A 22500-nucleotide genomic window follows, 5' to 3' on the forward strand; every position below is an offset into this window, starting at 1 on the left:
GGGAGAGGGAGAGGAGAGAGAGAGAGAGAGAGAGAGAGAGAGAGAGAGAGAGAGAGAGACCATAGGAGGGAAGTTTGGAAATCAAAGCTTTGTGCCAGACTACATCAAAGGGTTTTGTTTTTCTAAGGCAACAGCAAAAATGCCTCCAAAATCCCTAAAAGAGGATGATCAAGACTCTATGAGGAAAGCCAGGATATCACCAGTAGAGCGCCCTCGTTGAACCCATACTGGCGATCAGATATAAGGCTGCGAAGTGACAGATGTTTAAGTAACCTCCTGTTGAGGATAGACTCAAAACCTTTAGAGAGTCAAGAAATTAAAACAATAGGACGGTAGTTTAAGGAATCAGAACGGTCATCCTTTATAGGAACAGGTTGAATGTAGGCAAACTTCCAGCAGGAGGGAAAGGTAGATGTTGAGAGAGTTCGAAGAGTTTGACTAGGCAAAGTGCAAGCACGGAGGCACAATTTCGGAGAACAATAGGAGGGACCCCATCAGGTCCATAAGCCTTCTGAGGGTTAAAAGATTAGGTGAATTTATGAATGGGGATGATAGATGGAAATAACTAGGTATGTGTTTCATACTGGGACTGCCACGTGTAGGCTTGATGGCTTCTTGCAGCTTCTCTTATTTTCTTTTCTTATGTTCTTAGTATCACCTGGTGGACTAAACAAGTCGACAAAATACTGTTATACATTGTCAATTCATGGAAAGATTGGCGTCGATATGCTTTTCCCCTTCTTTGGGCGTTACGGAACACATGAGAGCTTAGTAGTTAGTCAAACTCTTCCAACTCTGTCTAATAGTCAGAAAGAAAGCGTAGCATCATTTCTTTTAAAGTACTTATCAAATGTAAGTGGTTGGAGCACCTCTCTGATGCTTGATTGCTGAGTCCAGAGATTCATATCATTGAACAACGGATAAACAGAGTAATCATCTCGTAATGAGAAATAATAACAGCGTGGTAGTCCAGTTATCGTGGCGGACGGCTTATCATTACCAAGAATAATATATATATATATATATATATATATATATATATATATATATATATATATATATATATATATATATATATATATATATATATATATATATATATATATATATATATATATATATATATATATATATATATATATATATATATTTTTTTTTTTTTTTTTTTTGTGAGCAGAAATTACAAAGAGGGTTTAGTGTTGAGATCCGTCCATCACTTGAAAGCAAAGGAAACCACAAAAACATATGTAGTAATGGCAAACTCCTGATGTGACCACGCAAGGCAGCCGGTGCAGGCTGTCCTGAGAGCATCAAGACCACAGTGGCAGGTAGGAATTGGCAGCTTGGACTGAGCTGATACACGAGTTCATTACATGAGACACTCACACCGGAATTAGAACATCACTAGCTATTGTAAAGCATACTTGGGGTTTTCTTGAAGATATAATATTATATAATGTTCTATACATATTTTCTTCACTTATTGGTTTTGAAGCTACTGCATCGATGGCTACTACTGAACCATACAATGTTGATACACCGATGCCGTTATTATTTCCACTATTATAAGAAGAGCATGTTTTACAATAAGACATAATATGTACTACGTTATCTTACAATATCTAATTTTCTTCCCAAAAACATTTTTTCGGCTACTTTTATTGGACCCAAGATCAATATAGACTGTCCATGATGTATAACTATGATAGTTTCACAGCCTAAAGAATGTTTGCAAGCCATTATGTATATGTAGAGAGGCAAACTGCATTTTTAACATTAACGTCTGAGTGTACCATAAATCGCTAATGCTATTGTGACGCAATCTCTGATGAATCGAAGAACCCATACTCTGGTTGCAGTTTCTTGCATTATCAGTGTTTTTACCAAATCTTCTTTAAATATGATCGGAAAAATCCAAGATGTAACAAAGACAAATGGCAGCATGGAAGTGAAAGAAAATGGCCGAATGAAAAATTATAGGAGGCAATCAGGGAGAAGCTGCGTGGACAGGTGGATGAGCGCAACGAAACCACAGACTTTCTTATCAAAGGTGACAAACGACGCGTTACTTGCACTTTACAGGATAGCCAAAGTTCACTCAGGTGGAGACGCGCGACTTTAACACCTGTGCAGCTGGTGGACGTCTTGCCATTGGCTGTTGGTTCACAATGGAAGGTCCGCAGCCTGGGCACGCCAGCCCGATCCTTTAATCTTTTACGTAGGTATTCTATCTACAGTTCTGTTATTATGGGTTGTGAAGAAAGGAAAGTATGGCGGGCGTTCTCATGGGAGTGAGCATGAGTCTTGCTGCTCTTTGTTGCTTGGCGTGAAAAATTACCTTGGTGGCGTGACGATGAGGGTCCTATTTACTCGTGTTCAGGCAGGCCATTATTCAACGAATTACTGCGACGGCAGGGAGAGGCGACCCGCTCTGTAGTGTTTCTGTATCAACTTAAGCAGCTCACCCACTAAATGAACTGCAACATTTTAAGCACTGTTTGACCGGATTATTGCCTAACTCTTGTAAAACCAGAAAAATCTATTTGTTACTAGTTTTTTTTCTTGGTTGACTTCAAATTAATCAGCAACCTGGCATAGGACATGGTCTCACGCGTATAATTATGCACAGGTGTTGTCTTTCTTCGGTCAAATAATTGAAAAATTGTTAGACAAAGGGTTGAATGTGTGTGTGTGTGTGTGTGTGGAATTATACTAATTACAATGATAATGGTAGTAATAACGATAATAATAATAATAATAATAATAATAATAATAATAATAATAATAATAATAATAATAATAATAATAATAATAATAATAATAATAATAATAATAATAAACTATTTATTAGTGAGAATGTTATCGTGTGTGTGTGTGTGTGTGTGTGTGTGTGTGTGTGTGTGTGTGTGTGTGTGTGTGTGTGTGTGTGTGTGTGTGTGTGTGTGTGTGTGTGTGCGCGCGCGCGCGCGCGGCACGCTACAGTTCCATAATTACTCTCTCTCTCTCTCTCTCTCTCTCTCTCTCTCTCTCTCTCTCTCTCTCTCTCTCTCTCTCTCTCTCTCTCTCTCTCTCTCTCTCTCTCTCTCTCTCTACTTTTCCGCAGCACCTGTGATGGAGCGATGCCTGCAGGAGCTGGGAAGCAACACTGCGTATCTTGAAATGAACGAAGTTAGCTGCAACCAACAAGGGCCCAACCTTACAACAGCCCCAACTCCCAGCATGCGGGCCGCTCCTCGCTGGCTGGCGTCTCCTTGGGCAATATTGATCAACAAACAAGGTGAAAAAGTAACGGGGTTCTTAGAAACATGTAAATGAGACTCATTCTGATCTCCACAAGTACCCTAAGTTGTGCCGGCCTTTATCACTGTGCAGTCGAGAATGTTTTTTTTTATAAGAGAATTCTTAAAAAGATTATAAAATGTAAAGGAATTGCTTGCATGCATGGAAGTGCTTTGCTTTAGGGGGAAATTCATGAAAAAGACTATTCAGTGAAGTATGGAAATTATTTTGTCAGAGAAAATACATAAAGATTGAGATAAGTAAAGTTAAAATAGGTATCTAACACTTATAAACGACACATATATTCATATGTGCAATTGTAGACGGTATGGAGATAAGAAAAGAACATACTCCGTCGCCAGCGAAAAATATCACTTACACACGGTCCGTGGAAACCTGTTTTAAAAACACACAGCACACCATGGAATATTTTATTCGTGTTTGTGGTTTCTCTGACTCGGCGCCATTTCTCTTTCTAGCTTTGCTTGATATTTTCCCCATTCAGCCTCGCTCGATATTTTTTTTTCCAGGCTGACCTTGCAAGCCGTTCTGGGTCATCACGAGGAACAGTCGCCGCCCACCCAATTCACCAGCCTGAAGCCACAGGATGTCTCGCAAATTTCGCATCTCGCCTTCGAAGATTACCAAAACTGAACTATAGCACAGTACCGAGTGGCCCGTTGGTGTGCACCTCCACGTGAGTGAAAACTGGCGCGAGCACTCCAATACATACCCACGGTGTGACGCTGGTGGTTGTGTAAATTTTATTTCACTTTAGTTTAGTTACGGATAAAAGAGTTTTTTAAGTAATGTTATATTTCTGTTTTTTGTAAGTAACAATACGACACACGTGGGGGAAGTGTAGCAATTACGATCGTGCAACCGACTTGAATTCAGCTTAAAACTCTAGGGTAAAGGGATTCCTTGAAGGATTGCATTGGCAAGAATATATGATGACACATCACGAACTCAGAGGACCCGAAAGTATTCCTCATAAAACCCATGTCAGAGGTAAAAAAAAAAAAAAAAAAGAAAAAGAAAAAAAAGAAAAAGAAAAAGAAAAAAAAATTTATTCAGATCATCGTAAAGGCCACGAATCTTTTTCATACTAAAAATAAGAAAGAAAGCCTGGAATAGTTGCACTGTTCCTCATCAACATCATTCAAGAGCTTTCGTTTTACATCTTGGAGGGAGAGAAACTAAGAACCGAAGACTTTACAAGATAAAGAAGTTATGTTCTGCAACAGGGAACGAGACACAAGGCTGTATCGGCCCAAAGCTCTTTGGCAAGACAGTAAAGGCGGGTTCCTGAAGTCACGAGTTGACCACTGGTTAGTCCTGCACAAGACATGTCAAGGCAACAATAGAGTGAATTTGAAGGTATTATTAGGTGGTGACTGATGACTGGTGAGTGGTGTATGAACACACACACACACACACACACGTAAAAATATTACACACACATATACAAAATTATAACACTTACTATTATCTTAAAGACAAGGAGACGAACGTAGATGAAAACATTTTGAAAGGAAATGAGAACGCTGCTGGATCCACTGTGTGTGTGTGTGTGTGTGTGTGTGTGTGTGTGTGGTTAAAAAAAAAAAAGATAACTAGTTGATATCGAGTTGAAAATAAAAACTCCCACAAAGTTCTTGAATATTTGCAAACATTTAGTGGCAGAGTGCACGTTAACAGCCCAACACCACGGCGCAAACTCTGTCACATAAAGCTCACCATATCTATTTGTATGGTCATCCTTTGAGATCAGTACGAGTATTTGTCAGCTCCACGGCAGCGACGTCCTGGGAAGGCTTTGCTGCATGAGTGTGTCACCTGCAAAGTGGCCCACAAAGCCATGCTTATTGGTTCATCTTGTCACATGTTGGAGATACATAAGGCAACTTTTAAGCGAAGGTTTCGTCGACCATTATTGTGCTATGTTGACCAATTATCATCCACACGAACTTTGTGTAAATATACAGTCCAGCCACTGCAGGAAACCCGGAAACCTTGACCTCTTGTGAGGCTCACACCGACACCGCTCCTCACGCAGTTGCAGATCAGAATGTTAGTCTTGACGTAACCCGCTGCACCCGATGCTTCCTGCCCACAACCAATATTCAGCTTCTCTTTTGTTGCAGTCTACGTCACCATCCATCAAAGAGAGAACGGTGGCCGGAGACGCAGTTTCGAAGTATATTTCTGTTTTTCTCTCTCCACACACACACACACACACACACACACACACACACACACACATATATACATATATATATATATATATATATATATATATATATATATATATATATATATATTATTTTTTATCGGACGCATCTAAGTTGCTCTAAGTTGTTTCATTCAGTTCGGAAGTCTCTTTCTTAATATCACGGTGACGAGTAGACCATCATAAAAGTGAGAATCGGAAGCGAATGGATGGGGAAGGCATGAGAGTAATGAGAGATTCTATAGGTGCTTCGTGACGTAGAATACGACTAATGTAGTCTTTAAATGATGCCTTGAGTAAAACTAAATGACAATCCGGAGCAAGAACAAGAACAGACAATGACTTTGGTTGCAGCTTTCCGAACACCAGCGGGGGCACATCTGTCTCTGGTGTCTCTTTCTAGCGAAGAGGACTCATAACTACAAAAAAGCCTATCAATCAACACTTATTAGACGTAGCATGAACCGATGTCATCAAGTCCTGACGGGCACGATTTGCACGGAGAGCAAAGCATTAATTAACCCGCCGTAAGAACGTGACTATTCGTATAAATATCTATGGGACATTGTGTAAGATTTCACTCTGTAGTGCATTCGTCTGACAGCAATATTTAAAGGACAAGGAAAATCCAGCATAATAAAAATACGCATCAACCACCACCATTTTCTTAAAATTCGCCAGTCAGACATATGATCCAGTCTAATAATCATGTTCATTGCAGTGTTCCTGCTGTTTGCAATAGAATAAGAGAAAAAAATCACATCACGTTTCTGTTAGGTACAAAGAATGAAAGCCTTACGCCTCCGCAGCATGGGTACAGCATGGAGCATCCTGCACGGTGGCTCCTTCCCCTGGGTGCGGTACATGGCGACGCTGTGTTGGCGTGTGCTGACGTGGTGAAGCGTCGCGGTGCTGCACGACGACAACCGGCCCTCACTTTGTCCGATACCTTCCCTCTTGAATCATCATTCCCTTCCTTGCACGGAAAAAGGTGAAAATAGCTCAACGTGTACAGTTATCCCTAGTATCTCAGTACATTATTTTCTTGTGTAATTATGTGAATAGTACTACTAGTTTTTGTATCTGTACGTTGATAACGTGCAGACACACCCACACGACCTCACGAGCGAGACACGACTGTTTGGCTTTCTGACTCTCGCCTCTCTCTGGAGCATGCGTGTCCTAGCACGTCAACAGCACACACACACACACACACACACACACACACACTGCGATCCACCTGCTGCTGCACCTGCTGTCCCTTAACCGTTTACCAGATCACTGCAACTTCTACGAGAAAAATAAATAATTGCAGTCACGTGACACTTAACTCACACTGCATCATCAGGTTTAGAAAAAATAAAAATAAAAACTACAGTCATTTACTCGTGCAACACTCTTATCATGATTATTGTTATCATAGATGTATATGAAATACCCTTGCAAAATGCTGCAGCCTTTGGGATCTAAAGACATTGTGCGTGTGTTAGGCGGTCACGTGTGGAAGCCTGGATGGGACAGGTTGAGAGGAGTGTGTCATTTCTTCTCGTCCATTTCAGATAAACAACTTCTTTATTAAACAATTCGTGACGGATCGAGGACACCACGCTCTAAGACAGACAGAGAGAGAGAGAGAGAGAGAGAGAGAGAGAGAGAGAGAGAGAGAGAGAGAGAGAGAGAGAGAGAGAGAGGTATGGAAGAAGCTATATAAAGACACTTCTTAGATAAAAAGACGTTGCACGTGTGTGTGTGTGTGTGTGTGTGTGTGTGTGTGTGTGTGTGTGTGTTTATCCCCCGCGATCGTGTGCTGGCCTCGCAACACAACCAGCCCTTCTCCTAAGTTAAGAGATCAGAGTTCATAGTGAACAGTCTTTGGGTAGGATTGAGACCACTTCCACACCACACACCGGGACAGCGAGGCCACAACCTCTCGCCTTATATCCAATACCTTGCTGCTGGGTGGACAGGGGTTACACGCGTACATTAGAGGGTAGACCATCTGCCTTGCACCGCCCGAGACTAGAACACAGGTCTACCAGGTTGTGAAGCAAACTTCCTAACCACTACATTACGCTGTGTGTGTGTGTGTGTGTGTGTGTGTGTGTGTGTGTGTGTGTGTGTGTTGATGTAAAACTCAGAGCAACCCATTAGAACTGTATGTGTTTGAGTGTGCTCGTGTCTCATCACATTCCTTCAGTGCGACCCTCGTCCCTTCCACACAGCCCTTTCTTTACATTATAAGACGAAAGAAAAAAATGGAGAGAGAGAGAGAGAGAGAGAGAGAGAGAGAGAGAGAGAGAGAGAGAGAGAGAGAGAGAGAGAGAGAGAGAGAGAGAGAGAGAAGATCCAGACAGTGAGCAGGAATACGTCAGTGCCAACACAACGGTTATACTCCACTGCTGCAATGGCGCCACACGCATTGCTGCCCCAGGTACATTTCAGCCTCTTTCACGGGTCTTGTTTGTGGATTTGGGAAGCTATAACAAATGCTACATTTAATACTGCATGAAATATCCATCTCTTCCTACCCGTTTTCCTCCTCCTCCTCCTCCTCCTCCTCCTTATGTCTTCTTCTTTCTCTTACATCTGTATTTCCATCATCATAGGCAGGATTTCTTTGACTTCATCTCCGTAACAGCCATGATTATTATATTCAAGTGTGTTCATAAGAGCTCATAGCTTTCTGAAAGGACAGCTGATATAGATTTTAGAAAGTGGATTCAAATCGTGTAGGTTTAGAGACTTAAAGGACAAAGTAAGTTCCAAGGATATCCCTTAAGAAGGTCTAACACAGCCTTCTCCCTACCACTATCTCGACCAAGAGTGTGACGGTTTTCCTTCATACAAGGATAAGCCCTCACCACCCTAAGGCAGCTTACGGAAGCTCGACTCGAGCTTCCACGGCATAGTTTGAAGCACCGACCATGATCTTTGGCAGAACTAAGCCATTAATTAATGATGGAACCAACCGACGAGTGATGGTTAGGCCCGGTTCACACTAGTCCGCTTTTAAGGTTTTCGTCTCCGTTCACCGTCCAACAATGAAGTCACAAAAACGGAATCCGTACTGAATGGAGGAGTCCACCATCGTCTTCGTATCCATTGTTTGTCAACATGGCTGCGCGGAGAAGAGACCTCTATAAGGAATTTGTGTACTTCTTGCCACCTTGCTGCTCGCAGCTAACGAACAGAAGCCATTGAGGTGGAGAAGAGTGTCATTTATTACACAGTAAAGAAATATAAGTAACTTCACGCTAGTGAATCCTACAAGCCACGGTGGGGGCAGTAGTGTCTGCTGTATCAATGCACGGTGTGGTAGAGAGGGAAGTTATGCTAATATTTTCTGGATGTCTGGTTGTCATTTATAAATACACTGTCATTACCATACCTGGTGAGTGAGGCTTGTTTCTGCAGTTTGCTGGGTTGAAACCTGTCCAGTCCATCATGTGCTTGTGTTTACATAGCTCTGGGGTGTTGCCGCACCTCTCGCCAGGACCAAGGTCACTCCTCTTTTTCCACGAATAGTGTAAAAATGTTTAATTTACAATATAGCATTATTACATTACAAAGCTGCAATTCAATAAGGTTTTATCATGTACTTGAGTATCATACCCAGAACATTCACAATATCAATAAGTGCATCACTGTGCCCGTCTCTCAGTACAAAGTTAAACTTGGTTCATCTCTTCCGTTCGACGGCGTCCGTTCAAGCGGAGGCAGAAACGGAGCCCGGTTCCCACTACAGTCACTCAAACGGAAACGGTGATGACGTCATTGTTGGACGGTATACCAAAACGGAATCCGTAAAAACGGACTACTGTTAGTGTGTACAGGCGGTGAATGTAAGCGGAAGGCCACCCGACACGGTTCGATGAAGAAGCCTTGAATCCAAGGATTCTGTTCCTAGTTATGTAATACGTCTTGGGAGTGTTTATTGTGTAATAATTTTGTTATATTTAAAGGGAGGTATACCCAAATTTAGGTCGAAAAAGAAATTATGCATCAATTTATATGAAATTTATTGTTTACACTGATATACTGATTACGTACAAGTGTGGAAAGTTTGAGAACGATACTGCAAAAGAAAAAAAGAAAAAGAAAAAAAATATATATTAGCTAAAATTCGTATAAATTTGAAGATAACTTTGACTCACTACTTCTCCTAAGCGAATAAATATATGGGAATTTCAAAAAATACCAGTGAGTAGAACAACTATTTTGCCAAATATGTTGTTTCTGCTCAAGAAAAAAAGAAAAAAAATATGAAGCAGTGACATTTTTCGTGCCACGTCAAAAAACGCGTAGTAAAAATATCAATATTTATTTTATTAATAACTTATTAATAAAGAAAACAATGCAAAAAGAATTAAGTAAATAGCATGAATACTAATGGAGGAGTAGGAGTTTAAAGATGAAAAACTTGCAACTGAGATATATGCTGTTTTCTATCAGTATCCACCAACAGCTCTCTTCTGATCTTATTCCCAACTTTTCTCTTCCATGGGTTGTTCATACCCTTATCTTTCTCAGTCAGTTACAGCAGCATTGATGATGATGATTCAGTTCCCACAGAGTCAGCTAAATTACTCTCTAGAAAGCCAACATTTCTTGGTTGCATGCAGGGCTGGGCTTTGGACAGTCTCCAAATCCATGAATGGATGTGCTCATTTCGATTTTGTGCCAGTCCCCTCATAATAATTTCATCACTTGTCAACCTGTCACACACTACCTTCATTTGTTTTAGCTGGTCATCGGTCAGGTGGAAAGACACTTTCATTTTTTTGCATGTGACACAGGTGTTTCTCCACGTGCCAAGCTCTTACTGTAGGAACACCAGGAATCTCTGCTTTTTGCACATTTTTCATGTTGTGGTTTCTGATCTGCTGACGTGCAATGATAAAACGTTGACAGTATCTTATTCTTCATCTCTTCTGTATTTGTACCAACCTCTCTGTTCATGCTGACATGAAAGTAGTACTGAAGATTATCTTATAATAACTACCAGTTAGCTTGTGTTTGCCTCCCATGCTTTTTCCACTCTTTCAACCCACGTAGTGCAGTACCTATGTTCTTTTGAACATTATTTATGCATTCTTCCTTTTCAACTGTCTGATTTGCACAAGGACCTCGACCACCATTCATTCCACGAACTGCAAGGTAGGCAGAACTGTCCCTGTCAGATAGAAAAAAAAAAAAAAAATCCAGCAAGATATCTGGCAGTTGCCAGATCTCTCCTGAAAATAAAATAAAAATCCCCAAAAAAATCGGAAAAAAACTATCAATTCGGAAAAAAATATAAGCTGTCTCGCAATTTAAATGGCCAGCTGAGGGCGTGGAATGTTTACATTTGGCCCTTTAAATGGCCTACGAAACGTCGCATCACCTTGAAACTTCTGAAGATTGTCCCCAGAGCATCATTTTATTTTTCAGTGTACTTAACTCGATTTCATATTGTGGTCGACTTTTCATCGAAAATATGGGTATACCTCTCCTTAATCAACAGATAAATTGTTACGAAGAATGAATGGTATAGATAACGGCAATGTGCTACATGACAGACGCTGTCCCACTGACGTTCTCCTGCACATGGTCTGGTGCAGATCGAAAGACGTCCCCAAGAAAAGCAAACACCAGAATGAAGAACAAGACTTCGTCACACAGAATAAAGAGAATATCGATGGAATTCGGAAATCTGTTAGATCAACCAAACGATGAACAACGTTCCACTATGAAAGAAAAAAAGTTGTTAATGCTGTACTTCAAGAACACACACACACACACACACACACACACACACACACACACACACACACACACTTAAAATGCTTAAAATGTATTCTTAAAATTATTATAAAACTATTCAAATGTAATTACATCTAAAAACAAGGCCTTATTAAGAATAAAATCGTAGTTCTTCTTATCAAAACACTTAAAATTATATTGATTGTTTTAAAGCTTCCTAATGTTTCAATGACAGTACTGGCAACACACACACACACACACACACACACACACACACACACACACACACACACACACACATTATATGTGTGTGAATTGCCAGTACTGTCATTGAAACATTACAAAGCTTTAATACAATCAAAATATTGTTAAATGTTTTGATAAGAAGAACGCTGTGATTTTTATTCTTAACAAGGCCTTTTTCTTTAGATGGAATTATATTTAAATAGTTTTATAATCATTTTAAGAAAGGATGTCTACATAAATTTGCGTAGCATTTTAAGTATGGAATCATTTTAAGTACGAATCTGTTGGGCACAAATTCACGAACCCAAGAGAGGATTTCATATGTGTATCTAGACCAAATCATGTTAATTTTTTAAGTAATGCTACTACTACTACTACTACTACTACTACTACTACTACTACTACTACTACTACTACTACTACTGCTACTACTACTACTACTACTACTACTACCTTTTTCATGTAGGAGGGACACTGGCCAAGGGCAACAAAAATCCAATAAAGAAAAAAAAAAGAGCCCACTGAGACGCCAGTCCCAGAAAAGTGTCCAAAGCGGTAGTCAAAAATTGAAGGATAAGTGTCTTGAAACCTCCCTCTTGAAGGAATTTAAGTCATAGGAAGGTGGAAATACAGAAGCAGGGAGGGAGTTCCAGAGTTTACCAGAGAAAGGGATGAATGATTGAGAATACTTGTTAACTCTTGCATTAGAGAGGTGGACAGAATAGGGGTGAGAGAAACAAGAAAGTCTTGTGAAGCGCGGCCGCGGGAGGAGGGGAGGCATGCAGTTAGCAAGATCAGAAGAGCAGTTAGCATGAAAATAGCTGTAGAAGACAGCTAAAGATGCAACATTGCAGCGGTGAGAGAGAGGCTGAAGACAGTCAGTTAGAGGAGAGGAGTTGATGAGACGAAAATCTTTTCATTCCACCCTGTCTAGAAGAGCGATATGAGTGGAAACCCCACCCCCCCAGACACGTGAAGCATACTCCATACATGGACGGATAAAGCCCTTGTTCAGAGTTAGTACCTGGGGGAGTGAGAAAAACTGGCGGAGACGTCTCAGAACACCTAACTTCATAGGAGCTTGTGAGAGCACAGGGACACTAGATTTTGAGAGGGCAATAAATTACCGCCCCGTCATAGGAGAGAACCATCCGCCATGCGGGCAGGTGGGCGGAGCCTGTATCAATGCGCGCGGGCCGAGGTGAGCGGGTCACGACCTTGCTCGGTCTCACTCCCAGCCGGGTCACCCAGCGCCCAAGACGTGCCCTCCTCGACTCCTCCCGAACCAGCCTGCAGAAAGGACAGCGTGGTGCAGCGGTAAGCCGAAGCCCTGACCGACGAAGCTGGCTTTCATCGAAGCAGACTGGAGGAGTGAGTACACCAGTGGAACGCCTGGGGTGAGTTATTTGTGGTAAAGCCTGTTCACAAGATTTCATTTCCAGTCACCCAGCGACCACGTGGTCGTCGCTCCTTGCCCGGCATAAGTGATACAGTGCATAGTGCCGGCTAATTACCTCCATGACCCAGTAACTTAACGTAAGGCTGTGCTCTCACAACGTAAAAGGACCGGGCATTGGCCTCACTTCAGAAGGAATAGGTATTTCTTTCTGTGTGCGGCCCACGCGCCACTGAGTGTAGCCACAGCTAGCCAGGCCTTTGTTGTAATTACTGTGTAAATATAAGTCAAATATTTACGACTGTGCTTTCTTTTGAGTGTCCTACCCTAGTCTACCTGGAGACTCAACCAGGAGTCGCATGTGATCGGCAGGTGGTAACGTGTAAAGGAACCCCGATCCATGACAGAGCTGTTTTAGCCAGAGATGAGATGTGAAGTTTCCTGTTCAGATTACAAGTAAAGGACAGACCGAAGATGTTTAGTGTAAGAGACGGGGACAATTAAGTGTCATTGAAGAAGAGAGGATAGTTGTCTGGAAGGTTGTGTCGAGTTGATAGATGGAGGAATTGAGTTTTTGAGGCATTGAACAATACCAAGTTTGCTCTGCCCCAATCAGAAATTTAAGAGAGATCAGAAGTCAGGCGTTCTGTGGCTTCCCTGCGTGAAACGTTTACTTCCTGAAGGGTTGGACGTCTATGAAAAGACGTGGAAAAGTGCAGGGTGGTATCATCAGCGTAGAAGTGGATAGGACAAGAAGTTTGGTTTAGAGGGTCATTGATGAATAATAAGAAGAGAGTGGGTGACAGGACAGAACCCTGAGGAACACCACTGTTAATAGATTTAGGAGAAGAACAGTGACCGTCTACCACAGCAGCAATAGAACGGACAGAAAGGAAACTTGAGATGAAGTTACAGAGAGAAGGATAGAAGCCGTAGGAGGGTAGTTTGGAAATTAATGCTTTGTGCCAGACTCGGTCAAAAGATTTTGATATGTCCAAGGCAACAGCAAAAGTTTCACCAAAATCTCTAAAAGAGGATGATCAAGACTCAGTAAGGAAAGCCAGAAGTTCACCATTAGAGCGGCCTTGACGGAACCCATACTGGTGATCAGATAGAAGGTTGTGAAGTGATAGATGTTTAAGAATCTTCCTGTTGAGGATAGATTCAAAAGCTTTAGATAAGCAGGAAATTAAAGCAATAGGACTGTATTTTGAGGGATTAGAACGGTCACCCTTTAGGAACAGCCTGAATGTAGGTAAACTTCAGCAAGAAGGAAAGGTAGATGTTGACAGACAGAAGTGAAAGAGTTTGACTAGGTAAGGTGCAAGCACGGAGGCACAGTTTCGGACAACAATAGGAGGGGACCCCATCAGGTCCGTAAGCCTTCCGAAGGTTTAGGCCAGCAAGGGCATGGAAAACATCATTGCGAAGAATTTTAATAGGTAGCATGAAGTAGTCAGAGGGTGGGGGGGAGGGAGGAACAAACCCAGAATCGTCAAGGTAGAGTTTTTAGCAAAGGTTTGTACGAAGAGTTCAACTTTAGAAATAGATGTGATAGCAGTGGTACCATCTGGTTGAAATAAGGGAGGGAAAGGAGAAGCAAAGTTATTGGAGATATTTTTGACTGGATGCCAGAAGTCACGAGGTTAGTTAGATCTTGAAAGATTCTGACACTTTCTGTTAATGAAGGAGTTTCTGGCTAGGCTAGTTGGAAAACAGACTTGGCATGGTTCCGGGCAGAAATATAAAGTGAATGAGATTCTGGTGATGGAAGGCTTAAGTACCTTTTGTGGGCCACCTCTCCATCATGTATAGCACGAGAACAAGCCGTTAAACCAAGGTTTGGAAAGTTTAGGTCGAGAAAAAGAGTGAGGAATGTACTCCTCCATGCCAGACACTATGACCTCTGTTATGCGCTCGGCACACAAACATGGGTCCCTGGCACGGAAGCAGTAGTCATTCCAAGGAAAATCAGCAAAATACCTCCTCAGGTCCCCCCAACTAGCAGAGGCAAAACGCCAGAGGCACTTTCGCTTTCGCTTAGGGGGATCCTGAGCAATAGAACAAGATACAGATATGAGATTGTGATCATAAGAACATAAAAACATAAGAACATAAGAAATAAGGGAAGCTGCAAGAAGCGATCAGGCTTACACGTGGCAGTCCCTGTATGAAATATACCTACCTATTTCCATCTATTATCCCCATCCATAAAACCTGTCTAATCTTCTCTTAAAGCTCTCTAGTGTCCTAGCACTAACAACATGATTACTGAGTCCGTTCCACTCATCTACCACTGTTTGAGAACCAATTTTTTCCTATCTCCTTCCTAAACCTAAATTTTTCAAGCTTGAACCCGTTATGACCTGACCTTGGTAAGGTCAGGAGTGAGGAGTTTATCAGGAGGTTTCGACAGGCTTTGGACAGGATTAGGGACAAGGGTGGGATCCCCGTGGTATGTGGTGTCTTGCCGAGGAGGGGAGTTGGTGCTGAGTGGCTGTCCAGGGCTATTACAGTGAATCGCAGGCTCTCGAATCATTGTAGGAGTAATGGATGGACGTTCATCGACAACTGGGACCTTTTCTATGGCAGGGACACCTTGTACGCCAGGGATGGAGTGCATTTGCCACGCCAGGGTGTTCGTGTTTTGGCCGAAACACTCGAGCGGGAGGTTACTGCACTCCAGCACTTTTTTCGTTAGTCGGGAGGGAAGAAGGGGTAGTGAGGAGAAGGCGAGGGGCAAAATAGTTAAATCTAGAAAGGTAGCTAGCTCAGGGATGGTGAGAAATAGCTTAAGTGTTTACTACACAAACTGTAGAAGTATTCTGAATAAAATAGACTTACTTAGAGGAATAGCGAGCGTTGAGAAATTTGATATCATTGCTTTAACTGAAACTTGGTTAGATATGTCAGGAAAAGTATTTAATCCGGAGGTTAAGATAGATGGGTATACAATGTTCTATAAAGATAGGGAAAACAGGAGAGGAGGAGGCGTCGCATTATACGTTAGGGACACATTACAGTGTTGTATCAACAGTAGAATTAAAACAGATAACAAAGCAGAGTCGATATGGGTAGATATTAAAGAAGGATCGCAGTCAGTAGTACTAGGGGTAGTTTACAGACCACCGACCAGTACAGAGGAAATTAACACCTCACTGTGGCAGGAATTAAATAGAGCAGGCAGGTACAGTCAGGTATGTGTGGTAGGAGATTTTAATTTTAGGAATATCGACTGGAGTCTGATGGTGGGGAACAAGGAAGCAGAGGAATTTCTTAAGGTAATTCAGGATAATTTTTTAAAACAGGTAGTCGTAGAACCCACAAGGGGGAATAATATTCTAGATTTAATTCTTACTAGCAGGGAGGAAGCAGTCACGCAGGTAGAGGTAGAGGTAGACAGCTAGGTAACAGTGACCATAGGGAAATTAGGTACAATTTAGAATGGGAAGAAAGTTAGAAACAAAAACACTAGTAAAATACCTGACTTTAGGAGAGCAGATTTTGAAGAATTAAAAAGGTACCTCCAAGGAGTGGACTGGCAAAGGATGCAGGGTGAGGTCAGGTCAGGGACGGAGTTCAGAGAGATAAGGCAGGATGAGAGAGGTGAGGTGAGGCGTGAGGGTGTAGGACAAGAGGAGGGAAGATGTGTCTGGAAGGGAGGAGGAAAGAGGAAGAGGGGAGATAGGTGTGAGTATGTTGGAATGTCAGGTCATGCTGAAATGAGAGAGGTGAGGTCGAGGCGAGTAGATGAGGGAGTGGAGAGGATGGTAGGGGACGAGATGAGGGGACTAAGTGAAGTAAATGTAGATGAATTGTATAAATATTTCGTAGATAATGTTCATACAGGTCAGTTAGCAAATATCCCGTATAGAACAATAAGATCACAAAAAAATGACCCTAAATGGATGACTGCTAGGTTAAAGCATTATATAGGGCGTAAGAGAAGTATATATAGGAGATTAAGGGCAGGTGAAGAAGTTTTAAGGACACAATATAATGAATTAGTTAGAACAGTCAGGAAGTTAACGAGGAAAGCTAAAGAAAAATTATGAATCAAAGGTAGCCAGCCAGGCGAAGACGGACCCCAAGGGATTTTATCAGGTATACAGGACGAAGAATAAGGATACTGTAGGTCCATTAAAGGCAGCAGATGGGGAGCTGGTTAGTTCTGGGGAGGAGATTAGTAAACTTCTGAATGATTATTTTTTAACTGTCTTCACCCAGGAAAGCATGCAGGATATGCCAGATAGTGAACAGGTGTTTAGAGCAGATGAGAATGAGAAGCTGACAGATATTTCCATAACTAGGGAGATAGTGGAACAGGAGATAGATAGGCTAAAAAAGTTCAAGTCACCAGGACCTGATGAAATATATCCCAGAGTACTTAAGGAATGTAAAGAGATTATTAGTGAGCTGTTAGTTTCTGTCTTTAGGAAATCACTGGAGTCGGGTGAGGTACCAGTAATGTGGAGGCAGGCTAATGTAGTACCCATCTTTAAGAAAGGAGATAAAACTTTAGCGTCTAATTATAGACCTGTCAGCTTAATTTCAGTTGTAGGTAAAATGTTAGAGTCAATAATAGCAAGGAACATTAGGGAACATTTAGACAACCATAACTTGATCAATCAGTCACAGCATGGCTTCACGAAGGGGAAGTCTTGCCTGACAAACTTGTTAAGTTTTTACAGTAGGGTGTACGAGGCAGTAGATAATGGTGATAGTTATGATATCTTATATCTGGACTTTAGTAAAGCATTTGACAAGGTACCCCATCAAAGGCTCCTGAGAAAGGTTAGGGCACACGGGATAGATGGGAAGGTGTTAGGCTGGATAGGGTCATGGCTTAGTGACAGGCGACAGAGAGTGGTAATAAACGGCTCGAAATCCGAGTGGGGTCATGTAATTAGTGGGGTGCCACAGGGATCAGTATTAGGGCCATTGTTATTTCTAATGTATATCAATGACTTGGATAGTGGAATTAGTAGTGATGTTAGTAAATTTGCGGATGACACAAAGATAGGTAGATTAATTAGGTCAGAATCGGATGCCATCGCCTTGCAGGCAGACTTAGATAGAATGAATGAATGGACGGATAGATGGCAAATGCAATTTAATATCAATAAATGCAAAGTGCTTAGCGTAGGTAGAGGAAACCCACACAATAGGTACACATTGGACAACCAAACTCTGGTAGGTACAGGGTATGAGAAAGATTTAGGAGTTATAGTTAGCTCTGAACTCCGTCTAGGGAAACAATGCATAGAAGCCAGAAACAAGGCAAATAGGGTACTAGGATTCATTTTTAGGAGTGTTAAAAGTAGAAGGCCGGAAGTAATATTAAAGTTATACTTGGCGCTGGTCAGACCTCATCTAGACTACGCGGTGCAGTTCTGGTCCCCACATTACAGGAAAGATATAGGTCTATTAGAATCAGTACAGAGGAGAATGACTAAAAGGATACAGGGGATGAGGAGTATTCCTTACGAGGCGAGGTTGAAGCTGTTAAATTTACATTCTTTAGAGAGACGTAGGTTAAGAGGGGACCTGATAGAAGTCTTTAAGTGGTATAAGGGTTATAACAAGGGAGATGTAAGCAAAATTCTTAGGATCAGCAGCCAGGGTAGAACAAGAAATAACGGGTTCAAGCTTGAAAAATTTAGGTTTAGGAAGGAGATAGGAAAAAATTGGTTCTCAAATAGAGTGGTAGATGAGTGGAACGGACTCAGTAATCATGTACTTAGTGCTAGGACACTAGAGAGCTTTAAGAGAAGATTAGACAAGTTTATGGATGGGGATAGCAGATGGAAATAGGTAGGTGTGTTCATACAGGGACTGCCACGTGTAAGCCTGGTCGCTTCTTGCAGCTTCCCTTATTTCTTATGTTCTTATGTTCTTATGTTATTTCTTGTTCTACCCTGGTTGCTGATCCTACGAATTTTGCTTACATCCCCCTTGTTATAACCCTTATACCACTTAAAGACTTCTATCAGGTCGCCTAATAACCTTTCAATCTCGCCTCGTAAGGAATACTCCTCATCCCCTGTATCCTTTTAGTCATTCTCCTCTGTACTGATTCTAATAGACCTATATCTTTCCTGTAATGTGGGGACCAGAACTAGACAGCGTAGTCTAGATGAGTTCTGACTAGCGCCAAGTATAACTTTAATATTTTTCCGGCCTTCTACTTTTAACACGCCTAAAAATTAATTCTAGTGCTCTATTTGCCCTGTTTCTGGCTTCTATACATTGTTTCCTTAGACGGAGTTCAGAGCTAACTATAACTCCTAAATCTTTCTCGTACCCTGTACCTACCAGAGTTTGGTTGTTTAATGTGTACCTACTGTGTGGGTTTCCTCTACCTACGCTAAGTATTTTGCATTTATTGATATTAAATTCCATTTGCCATCTATCCGTCCATTCATTCATTCTATCTAAATCTGCCTGCAAGGCGATGGCATCCGATTCTGACCTAATTGATCTACCTATCTTTGTGTCATCCGCAAATTTACTAACATCACTACTACTTCCACTATCCGAGTCATTGATATATATTGGAAATAACAATGGCCCTAATACTGATCCCTGTGGCACCCCACTAATTACATGACCCCATGATCGGAGGAGCCCAATGGAGAAGAGAGGGTAACAGCATAAGCAGAAGGATTAGCAGTCAAGAAACGGTTAAGAATATTGGGCATATCTCCAAGACGGTCAGGAATACGAGTAGGGTGTTGCACCAATTTCTCTAGGTCGTGGAGGATAGAAAAGTTGAAGGCTAGTTCACCAGGATGGTCAGTGAAGGGAGAGGAAAGCCAAAGCTGGTGGTGAACATTGAACTCTCCAAGAATGGAGATCTCTGCAAAGGGGAAGAGAGTCAGAATGTGCTCCACTTTAAAAGTTAAGTAGTCAAAGAATTTCTTATAGTCAGAGGAGTTAGGTGAGAGGTATACAGCCCAAATAAATTTAGTTTGAGAGTGACTCTATAGTTGTAGCCAGATGGTGAAAAACTCGAAAGATTCAAGAGCGTGGGCACGAGAGCAGGTTAAGTCGTTGCGCACATAAACACAACATCCAGCTTTGGATCGAAAATGAGGATAGAGAAAGTAGGAGGGAACAGAAAAGGGGCTACTGTCAGTTGCCTCAGACACCTGTGTTTCAGTGAGGAAAAGAAGATGAGGTTTAGAATAGGAGAGGTGGTGTTCTACAGATTGATCTCTCTCTACTACTACTACTACTACTGCTGCTGCTGCTGCTACTACTACTACTACTACTACTACTACTACTACTACTACTACTACTACTACTACTACTACTACTACTACTACAACTAGAACTACTACTACTACTACTACCACTACTGCCTGCTGCTACTACTACTACTACTACTACTACTACTACTACTACTACTACTACTACTACTACTACTACTACTACTACAACTAGAACTACTACTACTACTACTACCACTACTGCCATGTATCACCATTAGTATGTATTAATGCTACTGTTGTTGACGCTACTACTACTACTACTACTACTACTACTATTACCACTACTACTATTACCACTACTACTACTACTACTACTACTACTACTAGAATTAATAATAATAATAATAATAATAATAATAATAATAATAATAATAATAACATAATAATGTTGTTCCCCCTGCTCTCTCTCTCTCTCTCTCTCTCTCTCTAACCGTGTCGTTCTGTTTTCCATATTGGCTGTTGTAACAGGAATTAGTGATTTATATTTCCACCACCACCACCATCACCAGAAGCAACAGTAAAAGGGAAAGTAGATACAAGTTGATGGCTAAAACCATTTCACATATGTAAGTATGAAGAAATGAAAGAGCCTACTGCTGGCCCTCTCTGTGTTTTTTTCTTTCTGTTTCCTTTTGTGTCTCAATTATACAAGAGAGCAGTTGTAGTCTGCCCTCTGAAGACAAGTATTCCTACGATTGGCACCATAGTACTACCATATAAACACCTTCACAGTCTTAAAGTTATATTTCTTTATCACGACTACTTCATGCCACGTATTGAAATTCTTCGCAATGATGTTTTCCATGCCCTCGCTGGCCTAAACCCTCGGAAGGCTTATGAACCTGATGGGGTCCCTCCTATTGTTCTCCGAAACTGTGCCTCCGTGCTTGCACCTTGCCTAGTCAAACTCTTTCAGCTCTGTCTGTCAACATCTACCTTTCCTTCTTGCTGGAAGTTTGCCTACATTCACCCTGTTCCTAAAAAGGGTGACCGTTCTAATCCCTCAAACTACCGTCCTATTGCTTTAATTTCCTGCCTATCTAAAGTTTTTGAGTTTATCCTCAACAGGAAGATTCTTAAACATCTATCACTTCACAACCTTCTATCTGATCGCCAGTATGGGTTCCGTCAAGGCCGCTCTACTGGTGATCTTCTGGCTTTCCTTACTGAGTCTTGGTCATCCTCTTTTAGAGATTTTGGTGAAACTTTTGCTGTTGCCTTGGACATATCAAAAGCTTTTGATAGAGTCTGGCACAAAGCTTTGATCTCCAAACTACCCTCCTACGGTTTCTATCCTTCTCTCTGTAACTTCATCTCAAGTTTCCTTTCTGACCGTTCTATTGCTGCTGTGGTAGACGGTCACTGTTCTTCTCCTAAATCTATTAATAGTGGTGTTCCTCAGGGTTCTGTCCTGTCACCCACTCTCTTCTTATTATTCATTAATGATCTTCTAAACCAAACTTCTTGTCCTATCCACTCCTACGCTGATGATACCACCCTGCACTTTTCCACGTATTTTCATAGACGTCCAACCCTTCAGGAGGTAAACATAGCACGCAGGGAAGCCACAGAACGCCTGACTTCTGATCTTTCTAAAATTTCTGATTGGGGCAGAGCAAACTTTGTATTGTTCAATGCCTCAAAAACTCAATTCCTCCATCTATCAACTCGACACAACCTTCCAGACAACTATCCCCTCTTCTTCAATGACACTCAACTGTCCCCCTCTTCTACACTGAACATCCTCGGTCTGTCCTTTACTTATAATCTGAACTGGAAACTTCACATCTCCTCTCTAGCTAAAACAGCTTCTATGAAGTTAGGTGTTCTGAGACGTCTCCGCCAGTTTTTTTCACCCCCCCCGCTGCTAACTCTGTACAAGGGCCTTATCCGTCCATGTATGGAGTATACTTCACATGTCTGGGGGGGTTCCACTCATACTGCTCTTCTAGACAGGGTGGAATTAAAAGCTTTTCGTCTCATCAACTCCTCTCCTCTAACTGACTGTCTTCAGCCTCTCTCTCACCGCCGCAATGTTGCATATCTAGCTGTCTTCTACCGCTATTTTCATGCTAACTGCTCTTCTGATCTTGCTAACTGCATGCCTCCCCTCCTTCCGCGGCCTCACTGTACAAGACTTTCTTCTTTCTCTCACCCCTATTCTGTCCACCTCTCTAACGCAAGAGTTAACCAGTATTCTCAATCATTCATACCTTTCTCTGGTAAACTCTGGAATTCCCTGCCTGCTTCTGTATTTCCACCTTCCTATGACTTGAATTCCTTCAAGAGGGAGGTTTGAAGACACTTACTTATGCACCAATTTTTGACCA

At 41.7% G+C, this 22500-nt stretch overlaps 1 protein-coding gene and 1 long non-coding RNA gene across 4 annotated transcripts in view; one reads left to right on the plus strand and one right to left on the minus strand.

The window, feature by feature from the left end:
• LOC135101556 (serine/threonine-protein kinase MAK-like) overlaps positions 1–22500 on the minus strand; it is a 119191-nt gene that overhangs the window by 51286 nt on the left and 45405 nt on the right. Inside the window, exon 1 of one of the 3 annotated variants that reach the window (XM_064005670.1) lies at positions 6312–6915. The exons of the other annotated variants lie outside the window; for them this stretch is intronic. The gene's annotated coding sequence lies outside the window, so the exon portion shown is untranslated. Of the gene's footprint in view, positions 1–6311; positions 6916–22500 lie in introns of those variants that run through there. 3 annotated transcript variants of the gene reach the window in all.
• LOC135096632 (uncharacterized) lies at positions 1635–5516 on the plus strand. The gene is made up of 3 exons (XR_010265060.1): positions 1635–2218; positions 3104–3277; positions 3810–5516. It is a non-coding gene; the product is annotated as an uncharacterized LOC135096632 (long non-coding RNA).

The sequence above is a fragment of the Scylla paramamosain genome, chromosome 1 (assembly GCF_035594125.1).
Source record: "Scylla paramamosain isolate STU-SP2022 chromosome 1, ASM3559412v1, whole genome shotgun sequence".
Taxonomy (NCBI): domain Eukaryota; kingdom Metazoa; phylum Arthropoda; class Malacostraca; order Decapoda; family Portunidae; genus Scylla; species Scylla paramamosain.